The sequence below is a fragment of the Staurois parvus genome, unplaced genomic scaffold, assembly GCF_062004578.1.
Source record: "Staurois parvus isolate SC_StPar_1 unplaced genomic scaffold, SC_StPar_1.0 ptg000574l, whole genome shotgun sequence".
NCBI lineage: Eukaryota > Metazoa > Chordata > Amphibia > Anura > Ranidae > Staurois > Staurois parvus.
Window position 1 is genome coordinate 5707553 of NW_028318370.1, and position 15828 is coordinate 5723380.

Sequence of the window (15828 nt, forward strand, 5' to 3'; positions counted from 1 at the left end):
CAGGCCAATTTCAGCTTTCAGCGCTCTCACACTTGCGGTTGTGCAACACTGTACCCATGTGAAATTGTTGTTTTTTTGTGGGTTGTTTTCACATGCATAGAGCTTACTTTTGGTGGTATTTTTTCACCACTGTTTTTTTATTTTTTTTATTTTTTGCTAAATAAATAAAAAAAAGACCAGAAAATGTAAAAAAAACAAACAAAAAACACTCGTTTTTCTAGCCAGAGCATACCCCCTATGAATAAGTGCGGTTGCACGAAACGCGTCAGCGAGGACCTGCGGTACAGTGACGTCTTATTGCCGCCGGCACCACTGGGGTCCCGGCGGCCAACTTGATTTGTCTGGTCAGTATTTTGTTATCATACCCTTTTGCTGGATGGAATAAATATACGTATTTTCAAGCAGTATCACGCTATTGTGGCCTCCTTTTTTCTCTGGGGCTCTTCGGTGAGCTTCCAACCACCCACAGAGCCAAGTCTAAAAGGGGAACAGAGCCATGCTTGACAGCTGAGGGTCCACAACACAGGAACAGACCAGACCCTGCTTCAGATGAGTCCTGGAGTCATACCTTAAGAGGAGTTATCTCTTACATGCGCATATTGATTGTGCATCTGGTGAGTGCACAATCTTGTATCAATTTTGGATATTGCCACATATCGTTTTTGGTTATTACTATGTTTCAACAGGGATCTGACTGATCCTCCACTTCACTCCACCTACTGGGAGATTGTGAACTGAGCACTTACACCATTGCATTTTAGCCCTATATGTTTGCACTTTGATTTGTCATTTTACGTGCTATAGATTTTAAATGTTTTATTGGTTTTTCTCATAGCACTGCACTCTTGTTTATGTATAAATCCTGGAGGTTGTCTTTTGGTACCTTTTGTGTTCAGCAGCTTTTTTACCTTTAGCGCTCACTTATTTCTATCCTATATAGTATACTCTTTTTTCTTTGTTTTTGTTATAAAGCTTTGCAAATAAGTAATCTTTCTTCATGAATTTAGGCCAAAATGTATTCTGCTACATGTCTTTGGTGGAAATAACCCAAATCAGTGTTTATCAGTCTGTAGAAAAGTTATAGAGTCCACAGAATATGGGATTTACGAATCTGAAAATCAATCAATCAATCAATCAATCAATCCTGATGTACTGATGGTCTATCTCATTTCTTGAGGCCCAAACATTCCAGGACAGTACAAATACCCCCAAGTAACCCATTTTTGGAAAGCAGATAGTCTGAGGCAATTAAGTAAGAAGCATGGCGAGTTTTTTGAAGTTGTAATTTTTGTCATAATTTTTGGGAAAGTGAAGAAATATAAAAAAAGTTTTTTCCCCCCACATACTGTCACCGATGCAGTACAGAATCATCATTAACTGGTGTTACTGATGACATAAGAGGGGATATGTTCTCCATGTATAATTAAAAAAATAAATAAATAAATAAATAAACATGTCATACTTACCTGCACTGTAATGGTTTCACACAGAGCAGTGGTGATCAGGGACACTTACTGATGGCAGTATATATATATATATATATATATATATATATATATAAAATATATATAATTTTTTCCTTTTATAATAATTTATTTTTAAATATTTTTTAACACACCAGTGTTAAAAGTGTTGCCAAACCACTAGGACATTGACCAGGATTTTTTTTTTTTTACACATTATGATTGGTTATACCAGTGAATTTCACTGGTATAAGCAACCATTTTTACTGAATGATTGTTTCAGAATGTATTGTGATTTAGCTGTGATTGGCCACAGCTAATCACATGGTACAGATGGGCTGTGATTGGCAATCACATGGTACCAGCCCAGTACAGAGATCTGTCATCAACTGTGTCCAGTGGACACAGCCGGTGACAGATCGCGCCACAGTGTGGCCACCTGGTAAGACAAATCTCCTGTCCAGCCGTCATTTGACAATAGGCTGGGTGGGAAGTGGTGAAACACAAATATATGAATGTACGCCCCTTGAAGCAGACATACTGAGTACAGGGTTCTTTCAAAAAATGTAACCGCGGTCTTGACCGCCTGTGTCATAAAACCAAGTCTTAGAAAGACTTTAGACAATATAGACCTGCCCTCCAAAAACCCAATTCCTGCCTCCAGACTGCCAAGCAGACCTATTTCATCTATCAACAGATACATCTAGGTCATCTGCATTCTGGTCAGGCTGCACTCGCTAACATCCTTTGGTCATCCATTATGACAGGGCTCCAGGGTTCATCAGACAATCCCACACATCCGGGGTCCCCCTTTAGGATAGGCACTGCGGAGGGTGGCGCTCATAAAGAGAGCCCAATAAGGGACATCACATCGTGTGATACTGCATAGATGAACTCTATTTAGGTAGGTAGAAACCAAAGTAAACAATACTGGATGGCCACCAGCGGTGGCTAGATGTCCAAATGCTGTAGCCCCCCTACAGCCCCCCACTGCCTCCACCAACCACCTCACTCATTGTCCCGGAGTTTGCCAATCACTTCATACAATTTGTGACTAGATCTTTGCTATACAGATACCTCGCCCACTTAACACCCCATATCCACAGGTACACTCAATACTTCCCTTATTCAAATCCGCTACTATAGATGAGGTTGTTAAACTTCTTTCTAACGCCCACCAAGCCACCTCCCTCTCTGACAAGTGCCCCCCCCCGCCACATGCCCTCAATGTGGGGGGGTATCTTGCCAAGGAGGACCTCCCTGGCAAAACATCCTGTCCCCATGTTGAGGACAATGACCTCTTCCAGAACTGTGACCTGGTGGTGGGGGGCCACGCCAGGTGGGTGTTTGGGGTGCTGAAGCACCCCAAAAAAGTCTTCACGCACCCTCATAGAACCCCCAAAATTTCCACCAAGGTATTGCTGTAAAATCTCACACTCTTTTAATCACTTGCCCTCCGCCCTATAGCAGAAGTACTGCTACAGGGCGGCAAGGCTGCGCAAAATTATGTATATATTTGTGATTTGCATTTCCGGGTAGGGGGCGCACTCAGCCACTATTGGCGGCTAGAGGTGTCAGTCATCGGATCCCAGCCGGTGATTCCCAGCCATCACTCGACAATCATCGGGGAAAGCTGACAGGAAAGAGACCCAGGGGCATATTTACCACAACGCAAACAAGGCATTTGCCTAGGGCGGCATTTTTGAGGGGGGCAGCAGCATTTTTCAGGGGGGCAGCGCTGCCCCCCGAAACAAGGGACACACACAGCATCAGGACCAGGTGAGATCTGAGAGAGGCTGCGGACTGCTTGATGGTGTATGTAGAGGCTGACTCTTGTTCCCAGGGATGTCTGGAGCTGTGAAGGTGAGTGTCTCCTCTCTTTCTGGGGTGGGGGGGTTGTCCGTGTATGGGGGGTGGTGGTAGTGGAAGGCTCTCTTCGTGGTGAAGGGGGGTGTTGGTCGGTGTCAGGGTCTCTCCATTGGGGGGGGGGAGCAGATTTTTGTATTGCCTAGGGCAGCACGAAACCTAAATACACCACTGGAGAGACCTGTGTATAAACAACACAGGTCTCTCTCCTGCCAGCATAGACATGCTGCTGTGTATTTCTCTGCACAGCATGTCTCCCTAATAAAACAGCACACAGTTAACCCTTTGATCACCCCAGATGTTAACCCCTTCCTGCCCAGTGCCATTAGTACACTGTCAGTGCTTTTTATTAGCACTGATCACTGTATTGGTGTCACTTGGGATGTCAGTAACACCAAATCAGTTCCCCACCAGTTTCAGAATGCCTGCCGCAGTCCCGCTATAAGTCGCTGATCGCCGCCATTACTAATAAACAATAAAAATTCCAGTATATACACCGCCATTTGTAAACGCTATAACTTTAAAGTAAAGCAATTCATTTACACAGGGATTTTTTTTTTTTTAGCAAAGACATGGAGCAGCATACATTTTGACCTAAATTTATGTCGAAATTTGATTTTTTAAAATGCAGAGGTGATCAAATACCACCGAAAAAAAGCTCTATTTGGGGAAAAAAAGACGTAAATTTAATTTGGGTGCAGCGTTGCATGACACCGCAATTGTCAGTTAAAGTAACGCAACGGTGTATCTCAAAAAATGGCCTGGTCAGGAAGGGGGGTAAATCCTCTGGAGGGCAAGTGGTTAAGGGCGATCACTTATATGCCAAAGAGTTGCTCTGTTCTTTTCAAAGTCATCCCACGTCTTACCACGATCATTAGACAAACAATGGAGTGTCCCTGCGGAAAGTAATGTGTGCATGACGTGTAGTGAACACCTTATCCTCTCCACTGGGTGTTGGCAGCTGATCTGAGGAGTGCTGTGAAGACCATAATTGCTTTTGCCCCCCTTTTCTGCCACCTGCTTTGTGCTCCAAATATCCACATTACCACGGCACCACCTGCCTGGAGTTTGCATGTTCTCCCTGTGCCTGCATGGGTTTCCTCCGGGTACTCCGGTTTCCTCCCACACTCCAAAGACATGCTGGTAGGTTAATTGGATCCTGTCTAAATTGGCCCATGTATGTGTATGTATGAATGTGAGTTAGGGGCCTTAGATTGTACACCCCTTGAGGGTTAGGGACTGATGTGAATATACAATATATATGTAAAGCGCTGCGTAAATTGACGGCGCTATATAAGTACCTGAAATAAATAAATAAATAATAAATTACAAGTAACACAGGAAGACTGACTTTTTTCATGCAAGTGCAGCTTTTGGTATGCTGTGGCGCCATCTACTGCACAGAGTTTTCAAAGAGAAGAAATGGTTTGACTTTCTTTGTACCTTTTTTTTACACAGATGTTTTTCTTAAAAATATAACACTTTATTGGTTTACATTTTACATTAGAAATACATGTATTTGACAGACGAGAAAAAAAAACATACTGAGGTTGATTTACTAAAGGTATATAGACTATGCATTCTGCAAGTCTTGCGCTAGAGCTTAGTAAATGAGATGAAGATTCACTTTGCAAAGAATATCCAATCACATGCAAGGAAAATTTAAAAAACAGCATTTTGCTTGCACATGATTGGATGAAGGAAGTCAGTACAGCTTGCCCTCATTTACTAAGCTCTGAACCAACTGCACTTGCAAAGTGCTTAGTCTATTTGCCTTTAGTGAATCAACCCCTTTGATTGCTTGTAATGACCCATGAGTGCAAAATAGCCTTATAACAAAATAAATAAAAAACGCAGAGGTGATTAAATACTACCAAAAGAAATCTATTTGTAGGGAAAAAAAGAACATAAATTTAATTTATGTACAGCGTTGCATGACCGCGCAATTGTCAGTTAAAGTAACTCAGCGTGTGAGAGCTCAGCTACTGTGTTTGCGTTTATAGAAGACTGTGGAGGGAGTCAGGAGGGGAGTCTGCAGAACTATTTGCAGAGCTGACTGAGCCTGAGGATAAGAGAAGAGGAGGTGGAGGGGGGTTTCCTGTTGGGTAAAGAATGTGGTCCGTGTAGGAAGGCTTAGGAGGAGGTTTCACCACCATTGCTGCAGCTTGCAGATTTGTTCTTTTCATAATGGAGCTGTTGAGTCTGGAAAGGGGAGGGGGAAAAGCCACTCTGGGCAGTGTATGGGGGTCGCTGACCTGGTCTGGGCACTGTATGGGGGTCGCTGACCTGGTATGGGTAATGTAAAGGGGCCGTTGACCTGGTCTGGGTACTGTATGGGGGTTGCTTTCCTGGCCTGGGCACTGTATGGGGATCGCTGTTCTGGCCTGGGTACTGTGTGGGGTTAGCTGCCTTTGTCGGGGCTCTGGATAGGGTTAGCTGCCCTGGTCGGTGATAGATGATAATGTATGGGGGTCCCTGTCCTGGTCTGGGCACTGTATGGGATTCGCTGACCTGCTCTGGGCACTGTATGGGATTCGCTGACCTGCCCTGGGCACTGTATGGGGTTCGCTAACCTGCTTGGGCACTGTATGGGGTTCGTTGACCTGCCCTGGATGGGGTTCGCTGCCCTGGTCGGGGCCCTGGATGGGGTTTGCCGCCCTGGTCGGGGCCCTGGATGGGATTCGCTGTCCTGATCGGGGCACTGTATGGGGGTCGCTGACCTGGTATGGGCACTGTATGGGGGTCGCTGACCTGGTCTGGGCACTGTATGGGGGTTGCTTTCCTGGCCTGGGCACTGTATGGGGGTTGCTTTCCTGGCCTGGGCACTGTATGGGGGTTGCTTTCCTGGCCTGGGCACTGTATGGTGGTTGCTTTCCTGGCCTGGGCACTGTGTGGGGATTGCTGTTCTGGCCTGGGCACTGTATGGGGTTAGCTGCCTTCGTCGGGGCCCTGGATGGGGTTAGCTGTCCTGGTCAGTGATAGAATCAGTTTCTGTCTGTCTGTAGCCTGATCTGTCATCGCTTATCTCTACCACCGGATTCGGGAGAAATAAGGCTCCAGACACAGAAGTGTAACAGCAGTATTTCTAAAAGTTTAATATACAAGAGATGATATACAGAAGCTCAACAGGCATTTCTAAGTCAGGATAACCAATGAAACATCATATGCCATATGGAGGCATTATACAAAATGAATGCCATTTTAAAGATATATTTCCTTACAGTTCCTCTCTTTTGTCACAAAGTGACAACACACCAAATTTCACAGGAATGACTACTAGCCAGTGAAGCATCACTGTGTATCCCTCCCATAACATCCATTAATGGTACCAGGGTGGCTAAATAACACCATCCTTCCTGTTCCTGGGAGATCCATGGATAACAAGTTTTCCCACAACATACCTGGACTCCTTCAGTAAAAGCAACTGATTGACTCTTCTATGCTTGGCTTACATTTGGATTAGGGTAATCAACTAAAGCTAGGTTAATAAAAACTCGGCCTAATCCGTAATGTTTCCTGTGGTATGCATTATTAGTTATGTTTTCTATGTATTTTTTCCATCTACTCTTAGTGGTATTTACTTATACAAAGTTATCATCCTCAGGTACCTTCCCAGTACCATTACATTTAGACTTACTACAAAATTCTTCCCCTTCATTTGATTTACCGCCTAAATGAAAATACCATTCAGGTTCCATCATAACTCCCAACACTTCAAAGTTAGGCCTTGTAGTAACATTCGTAAGGATAATTACTCAGATTAGCAATAAACATTGATGTTACATTTTTTGCAGCAGCATACATAGTTACATAGTCTGGCTGAAAACAGACAAAAGTCCATCCATTTCAACCATAGAAAAAAAGTTATAATCCTATACCCACAGTTGATCCAGAGGAAGGCAAAAAAACCCAGCAAAGCATAATCCAATTTGCTCCTGCTGGGAAAAAAATTCCTTCCTGATCCCCCAAGAGGCAATCAGATATTCCCTGGATCAACCTTACCTATAAATGTTATATCCAGTTATATTCTGTGTATCTAAAAAAGAATCCAGGACTTTCCTACAGCAATCCACTGAGCTGGCCAGAACCAACTTGAGGGAGTCTATTCCACATTTTCACAGCTCTCACTGTGAAGAAACCTTTCCGTGTTTGGAGATTAAATTTCTTTTCCTGCAGACGTAGAGTGCCCCCTTGTCCTCTGTGATGACCTCAGGGTGAATAGCTCTACACCGAGTTCACACTTTGTTCACATACAAAGGAATGTTCATGGTTTCAGGGTGGGGCATACTGCAAACCAAATAGCTCTCAACAGGGGTGAACTGACCATTTGAAAACTCGGGTACTGCCCGAGGGCCCGGGGTCAGTAGGGGGCCACATGAGATGCCCCTGGTACCTTTTTCATAGGCTTTTTTGAGTTTGGGCAAGGACACAGGGGCCCCATGATCCCCTATTGCCCAGGGGCCCCATGAGTTGGCAGTCCGCCCCTGGCTCTCAAAGAGCTTGGCATACCTGTAGTTAAATTTCAGCAGTGACATATTTTCATATGATCTTTTCTGCTCCTTTTTTATTAGTTCAGTGTCATTCACAGTCTCACTGTTGTGGCCACAAATTGAAGGACATTCTTCTGGGTGATAGTAGCAGTGGCTAGCCCAGTTTTCAAAAAAAAGTTCTTCCAGGCCATCTCTGGATAAAGCAGCATCATGAAGATTGGACAGCGTTGATCGGTCTGTTTCCTTTCCTTGTTTCGTCTGTTTCTTCTGGTTCTTTTGGTGATTCTGGGATCCTCTTTACTCTAGAAGCATGTATTCAGACGTTGGAATCATCAGTCAGAAGAGCGGTTCTTGTCACAGCCATCACTATGGTGGGTTCCCCATATGGTGGATCTATGGTCTTGTGTCTATGAAGTTCCTTAACCAGCACCCGATCTCCTGGCTTGTACGGGTGGGTTGGATCATCTGTGGGAAAAGGAAATGAGAGACATCAATACAAAAAAAAATGGTGTCCAAATAAAATAAACAAGAACCCTTAACTGACACTCAAAAAGTCACACTTTCACCCTTGAAAGTCCAAAATCTAAAATGAAAACCCTCTTGGTGTCAGTACATCTTCTCAATTTTTTATTCCTTCGATGTAATAATCCAAATATGGTGTAGGCATCCACCGTGTAGCTCAGTATATAAAATGAACAAAAGCCTTTAGGGTAATGTTCCCGATAGGTATTCTCCAATAATTCCTTCAAAACCATTCCATAATAGCCGTGCGAAAATACCTCCAAAAAAAAGATTTTCAATAATAGTGCAGTATCCTCCAAATAAAATATGTGGCATAGTAATCTCTCGTGTAACACTCTCCTCCACCTTCTAAATCCTGCACCTTACCGGACAAATACTTGTCCCCAACATAACATAAGAATAAGGTTGCTCTCATAGGATATTCATCTCAATGCCGTCCATAAAGGATCACCCAGATAGAAAGAAAGGACTATATGGTGTAGTATTCAAATCAATCAGTCATGGCTTTAATAGATTTTGCTTTCATGATAGAAGTAATAAAACGTTTGTATTCCCATATGACAAGATCTCCAAACAGCTTCCAAAAACCGCATGTGTTGCTTTCACCTTAGTAAAGATGGCCGCTCGGCTACTTCCGGTCAATCTGTAACGTCCGACGTCACGTCCCTTGATGCGTTTCATCATTATCTATCCTGTTCTATCCTGAACTCAGTGGCCAGACTCATCCACCTTACTAACCGCTCCAATATCCGCCACCCCCCTCCACTGGCTTCCGATTGCCCAACGCATTAAATTCAAACTACTAACACTGACATACAAAGCCATTCATAACGCTGCCCCAAACTACCTCACCGACCTGATACCCAAATACCACCCAACCCGTAATCTTTGCTCCTCACAAGACCTCCTACTTTCTAGCTTCCTGGTCTCCACCTCCCACGCCCGACTGCAGGACTTCTGCAGGACTTCCTATCCTCTGGAACTCTCTACCCCAATCCATCAGACTGTCACCTTCCCTCCTCACCTTCAGGTGCACCCTGAAAACCCATCTCTTCAGGGAAGCCTACCCCACCCTCACCTAATTGCTGATCTACACTCTACACTCCTCCTACTACTCCATCCCCCACAGCCACTTCCTCCTGTACCTGTACCCCCTCCCTCCTAGATTGTAAGCTCGAAAGAGCAGGGCCCTCGATCCCCTCATGTTTTGTTTTGTTACTGTATTGTCTCATGTACTGTCCCCCACTATAATGTACAGCATTGAGCAAACCTTTTGGCTCTATATAAATAATGTATAATAATAATAATAATAATCACTTCCGACTTCCTCATAAGGGATCAACCTTATTAGGTCCGCATGTGATATTCCTTTTTCATCTGCGGCAGTGAATCCCCATCTCTGCCATATGTTTCCAAAGTCATAAACAATCCCAAAAGCAAACCTAGAATCTGTGTAAACATTTACATCCTGACTCTTATAAAGTTCCAAAGCTCAACTCTGCTTCTTGTGCTAATTTGTGAGCGAGGGGTAGTGCCTCATGAACAATATCAAATAACTGATCCACTGCATACCCTGTTAAAAAAGTATCATAAGGTCTGGAACAAGAACCATCTAAAAATATATGAAGAGCCTGTGGGATGGGGGTTTGTTGCTTGTCTATTCTGGGAGTAGTGTCCACATGTCTATTCTGGGAGTAATGTCCTCATGTATTACCTGAACACAGTCATGTTCCTTGGGGGATTATCAGTTTCATCCTTTATCCCTAACAAACAATTTAGCATAGCTAAGGGACCTGAGTTAGAACCTGCATATTTCACTTCCAAATGAGCAGTTTATGTCAAAATTACTTCATAACCACTTGCCCTTTGTGCTGTCATGTGCTGCGTAGGAAGATTCTTAAGGACATGCAGTACATGATGGGTAGTGTGAAGGATGGTTTTATGTCCCAGAGTCAAACTCATTGAGTCCTCCACCACCATGGCACAGACTGCCAGGGCTCTCAGACATACCGGCATGCCCTGTACCGGACTTGGTACTACTTTTGAAAAATAGGCTACTGGCCTCATGTGTCCTCCATGATCCTGAGCGACCACAGTCACCATGGTTTTACAGTTGTCACAAGCATACACATGAAAATCAACATTGTAATTGGCTAAACCTAGAGCAGGAGAGGAAACTAATAAGGACTTCAAGGTTTGGTAGGCATTGGTGGAATTTGGCCCACTTATTGAGGTCTGGAACCTTAGTTTTAGTGTGCTGCCTGAGTGTGTTGTCATAAAGGGAGCAGTCAGGTATCCATTGGAGACAATAATTAACCATACCAAGAAAGGAGAGCATTTCCTTTTTAGTTTTTGGGTGGGACAGACCCGTAATGGCTTGGATCCTTGACTTGCTGACCATTCTGGTGCCTTGTGACAAAGTGAAACCCAAGTAATCCACCATAGTTTAATAATATTGTACCCTGTGCCTTGCCTCCTTGTGTCCCTCTGTACCCAGAAAATCTAACACCAACAGCTTGCTCAGCGCTTTACAACTTGAGGGCAGACAGTACAGCTACAATACAATTCTGTACGGAATCAGAGAGCCCTGCTCATTAGAGCTTACAATCTAAAAAGGTGGGTCACGGGACACAAAAGACAATAACTGTGGGGGATGAGCTGATGGAGAAAATAAAAGTACAGTTTTTAGGTAGGGGCAGGATAGGCTTCTCTAAAGAGAAGGTTTTCATGGATTGCCTAAAGTGCACAGAGTAGGAGACAGCTTGACAGATTTGGTAGAGATTTCCAGAGAATGGGAGAAGCTCAGGAGAAGTCCTGGAGGCAAGCATGGAAGGAGGTGATGAAGGAGTTGGAGAGAAGGAGGTCTTGGGAGGAACAAAGAGAACGGTTTGGTTGGTATTTTGAGACTAGGTGTCAGAGCCTGGGATTGAACCTGGTCCTTCTGCAGTGAGAGGCAATGTCTCTTCTCACTGAGCTATCTGGAATGCTGGACAGCTCCCTTGACAATTCTTGGATAATCCTGCCTTATGCCTGGATTACTCTTGAACCTTGAACTCCTTGCTCCTCCCATGAACTTCCTTATAAAAGCCATGTCCATGCACTTCCTCCTTGCCAGATTATTGTGCCTTTCCAGCCAATATCCCGCTACTGTTCCTGCTGCTGTCTACACCTCCGCTACTGACCTTTGACTTGTTCCTGACCATGATTTTGTCTCATCCTAACGTACTACGATTGATCTGCTACCATTTGTGACCGACCTTGGCTTGTGACTGACTCTGCTTTCGTCTGATCCCTAACCTGTTGATCCGCTATTGGTTCCCAGTCTACTCATTCCCTGGTGGGGTGATCCTGAGATCTGCGACCTGGTATTAACACACAGCCCAATCCATCTCCACCATTAGGAGCTCTGGTGAATACCGGTTAATACTTAGACCCCGCACCTCAGGTGAGCCTGCGTCATTCCCAGGGGGATCCGCTGGTGTACCTATACTGCTGGTTTCAGGTAAGCCTTTTACTGCTATAGCAACTGGTCTCTGAACCTGACCTTATATCGTGACAGAATAATCTGGCCCAAATATGGAGGCCGCTATAGCAAGTGTTGTGAATCCTCTTAGGCAGCAAATTGCTGAGCTGCAGGAATTTGGGGTTACCCATCAGGAAAAAGTTGCCAAACTGGAAAGCATTGTGGATAGGCAACAGGGAGAGATTCAGGCTCTGCAGAGGCAACTGCTGAACCGTGATGATCCTAGCTCACATATGCCCCAACCCCAACCATCTAAGTTTAATGGAGACCGCCGCCAATACAGGGGTTTCCTTAATCAATGTCGCATATATTTTCAAATGTACCCTGCTGCGTTTCCTTCAGAGAAAAAGAAGGTAATGTTTATTATTGGGCTTCTTACTGGGGAAGCTTTAGCTTGGGCCTCCCCTTATATAGAGCAAAACCATGGCATTCTAAATAATTTTGATACCTTTTCGACCGCGATGAATCAGGTTTTTGATGATCCCAACCGTTGTGCTTCTGCCGAAGCAAAATTACATAGTCTAAGGCAGGGTAGACGCTCGGTCGCTGAATACACAGCCGAGTTCAGAAGTTGGGTTGCAGATACCACTTGGAACCCTGCAGCACAAAAGAGCCAGTTCCGCCAAGGGCTTTCTGAACAGGTAAAGGATGAGCTTGCCAGAGGTGATACTCCTAATGATCTTGAGGAATTCATCCAATTGTGTATCCGAATCGATCAAAGACTTACAGAAAGGAGAAAGGAGAAGCTGGGAATACTTGGAAGTAATAGGGGCATGCATCTCTCTGCTAGTCCGTTTGTTCAGCAGGATTCAAGAGTCTCTCTGGGTTCTAACACTCCTGAGCCTATGCAGGTTGATGCAATCAAGAGATCCATCTCCATTCAGGAGAAAGAGAGAAGACGTTCAGAGAATTTATGTCTATATTGTGGGGATGCTGGTCATTATGCAATTAATTGTCCTAACAAGGTTAAAAGAACTATTGCTGTGACTGATATGATTGAGCCTGAACACATAAACTCCATAAGCCAGTCGATCTCCCCGCTGATTCCTGAAGAGAATAAGGTGAACTCCCTGCTTTCTCATTTTGTTATCCCCATTAAATTGGTATCTGAGGGCCGTGAAATTTCCTGCTCTGCTATCCTGGATTCCGGGGCTGGGGGGAACTTTATGGATATGGAGTTTGCTCACAATCATGGTATTCAAGCCAGAAACACATTTACCCCTATTGATATGGAGACAGTAGATGGGTCACCTTTATCTTCAGGACCTGTTACCCATAAAACGGTTCCCCTGGTACTGCTGTTTGAGGCTGACCATAGTCAGCTTTCAGCTGATTACGTCACCCAAGTTTCCCATCATCCTAGGCATTCCTTGGTTCTCCACTCACAATCCTTCCATCAATTGGGGAGCTCGGACTATAGATTTTACATCCCCCCACTGTGAAAAACATTGCAAAAAACCTTGCCTACCAAGTTCACCACCAACCAAGGAAGCGCAAGGTGACATAGTGGCTACCCAGTCATATGACAACTTGCCCACACATTACCATAAGTTCCGGGATGTCTGTGACAAGAAGAATGCAGATCAATTACCCCCTCATCGCCCATATGATTGCCCCATTGAGCTGCTCCCAGGGGCAGAAATACCTTTCGGTCGCCTTTTCAATCTGTCGGAACCCGAATTAAAAGTACTCAGTGTGTGGATCAATGAGAACTTGGAGAAGGGCTTTATTAGACACTCAACTTCTCCAGCGGGGGCAGCCCTGTTCATCGTTGAAAAGGACTCCACCTTGCGTCCATGCATTGACTACAGAGACATGAATAAGATCACTATTAAAAACCGCTATCCATTACCCTTGATCTCTGAAATGTTGGAAAGACTTCGTTCTGCCAAGATCTTTACCAAGCTTGACCTACGAGGGGCATATAACCTTGTCCGCATTCGTCAAGGAGACGAATGGAAAACTGCCTTCAGAACCAGGTATGGGCATTTCGAATCCTTGGTGATGCCGTTTGGACTTTGCAACGCCCCTGCAATGTTTCAACATTTTATCAACTATGTTTTTCGTGATCTGTTGGACCAATTTGTAATTGCCTATCTGGATGACATTCTTATTTTTTCTGATTGGGAGGAGCACCGCAAACATGTTTGCATGGTCTTTGAAAGATTAAGGCAGAATAGACTTTACATCAAATTGGAGAAATGTGAGTTTGAACAAACCCAGATCCAGTTCTTAGGCTATATCATTTCTCCAGAAGGAGTGAGCATGGATCCTGAGAAGATCAAAGCAGTGGTAGATTGGTCAGCACCAGAAAATGTTAAGGAGATTCAACGTTTCGTCGGGTTTGCCAACTTCTACAGAAAATTCATAAGAAACTTTTCTAAAGTGATAGCTCCAATCACACAGCTGACAAAAAAAGGGGTACCCTTTGTATGGACTTCTGAGGCACAGGCTGCATTTGAAAAGCTGAAGACTCTGTTCACTTCTGCACCAATTTTGGTACATCCCGACCCTGAACTACCCTTTATAGTGGAAGTGGATGCTTCCAATTCTGCCGTGGGAGCGATCCTGTCTCAGCGAAGTGGTGAAAAGATGCAGCTTCATCCTTGTGCCTACTTTTCCCGTCTGATGTCCTCAGCCGAAAGAAATTATGTCATTGGGAATAAAGAGCTACTGGCAATTAAGGAAGCCTTTTCTGAATGGAGGCATCTGCTAGAAGGGGCCAATCATCCTGTAACTGTTCTCACTGACCATAGAAATCTGGAATTCATTCGCTCGGCCAAGAGATTGTCTTCCAGACAAGCACGCTGGTCTTTATTCTTCTCAAGATTCAATTTTGTTATATCATATCGACCTGGATCGAGGAATGGTAAGGCCGATGCCTTATCAAGGATGCTGTCTGAGCCTCCCCAGGAGGGCGATTCCGAATGTTTAATCCTAACGCAAAAGAACTTCCTGGGGGCCACAAGTGCAAAGACATTTTTGAGCCTCCTCAAAGAGGGGTATGAGAATGATCCACTTCTCAGGGATCCGCCTAGGGACATAAACCTCGAGTACAAGAACGGCTTTTGGACTCTAGCACATCGTCTCTATGTACCTGAGTCTGCTCGGGTGGAAGTCCTCAAATTAGTTCATGACTCCAAGCTGGCAGGACACTTTGGGATTTCAAAGACTGATGACCTTCTGTCACGTTCCTTCTGGTGGCCCAGTTACAAGAAGGATATCAAACGCTACGTGGCCTCTTGTCTGACGTGCGCACGTTATAAGACACCCCGAGCTTCTCCTTTGGGGTTACTCCAGCCACTTCCTGTTCCATCGAGACCTTGGGGGTCAATTTCTATGGACTTTGTGGTCGAATTGCCTCCCTCAAAGGAAATGACTACTATCTTGGTAGTCGTCGACCGCCTTACCAAAATGGCTCATTTTATACCTGTCAAGGGGGTACCTTCTGCCGAACAAACTGCAGAGTTGATTATTCGAGATGTTTTTAAATTACATGGAATTCCTGATGATGTGGTATCTGATAGAGGAGTACAGTTTACATCGAAATTTTGGAAAAGCTTTTGTTCAGCCTTAGGGGTAACTGTTAACCTATCCTCTGCTGTTCATCCACAGTCTAATGGTCAGACAGAGAGGACCAATCAAACTTTGGAACAGTACCTTCGGTGTTTTGTCAGCTATCTTCAGGATGACTGGGTGGACTATTTACCTACGGCAGAGTTTGCCTATAACAATGCTAAACATAGCTCCACCTCCCAAAGCCCTTTTTTCCTCAATATGGGGTATCATCCAGTTTTTATTCCGGAGCTCCCTATCACAATTCAAATTGTGCAATTCTCCTTGCAGGAGACTCAAGCGAAGTTGATCGAGACCTTGGGGAAGGCTCAGGAATGTTATAAAAGGGCTGCCGACAGTCATCGCAGATCACTTCCTACCTTTCATGTGGGTGACAAGGTTTGGCTAT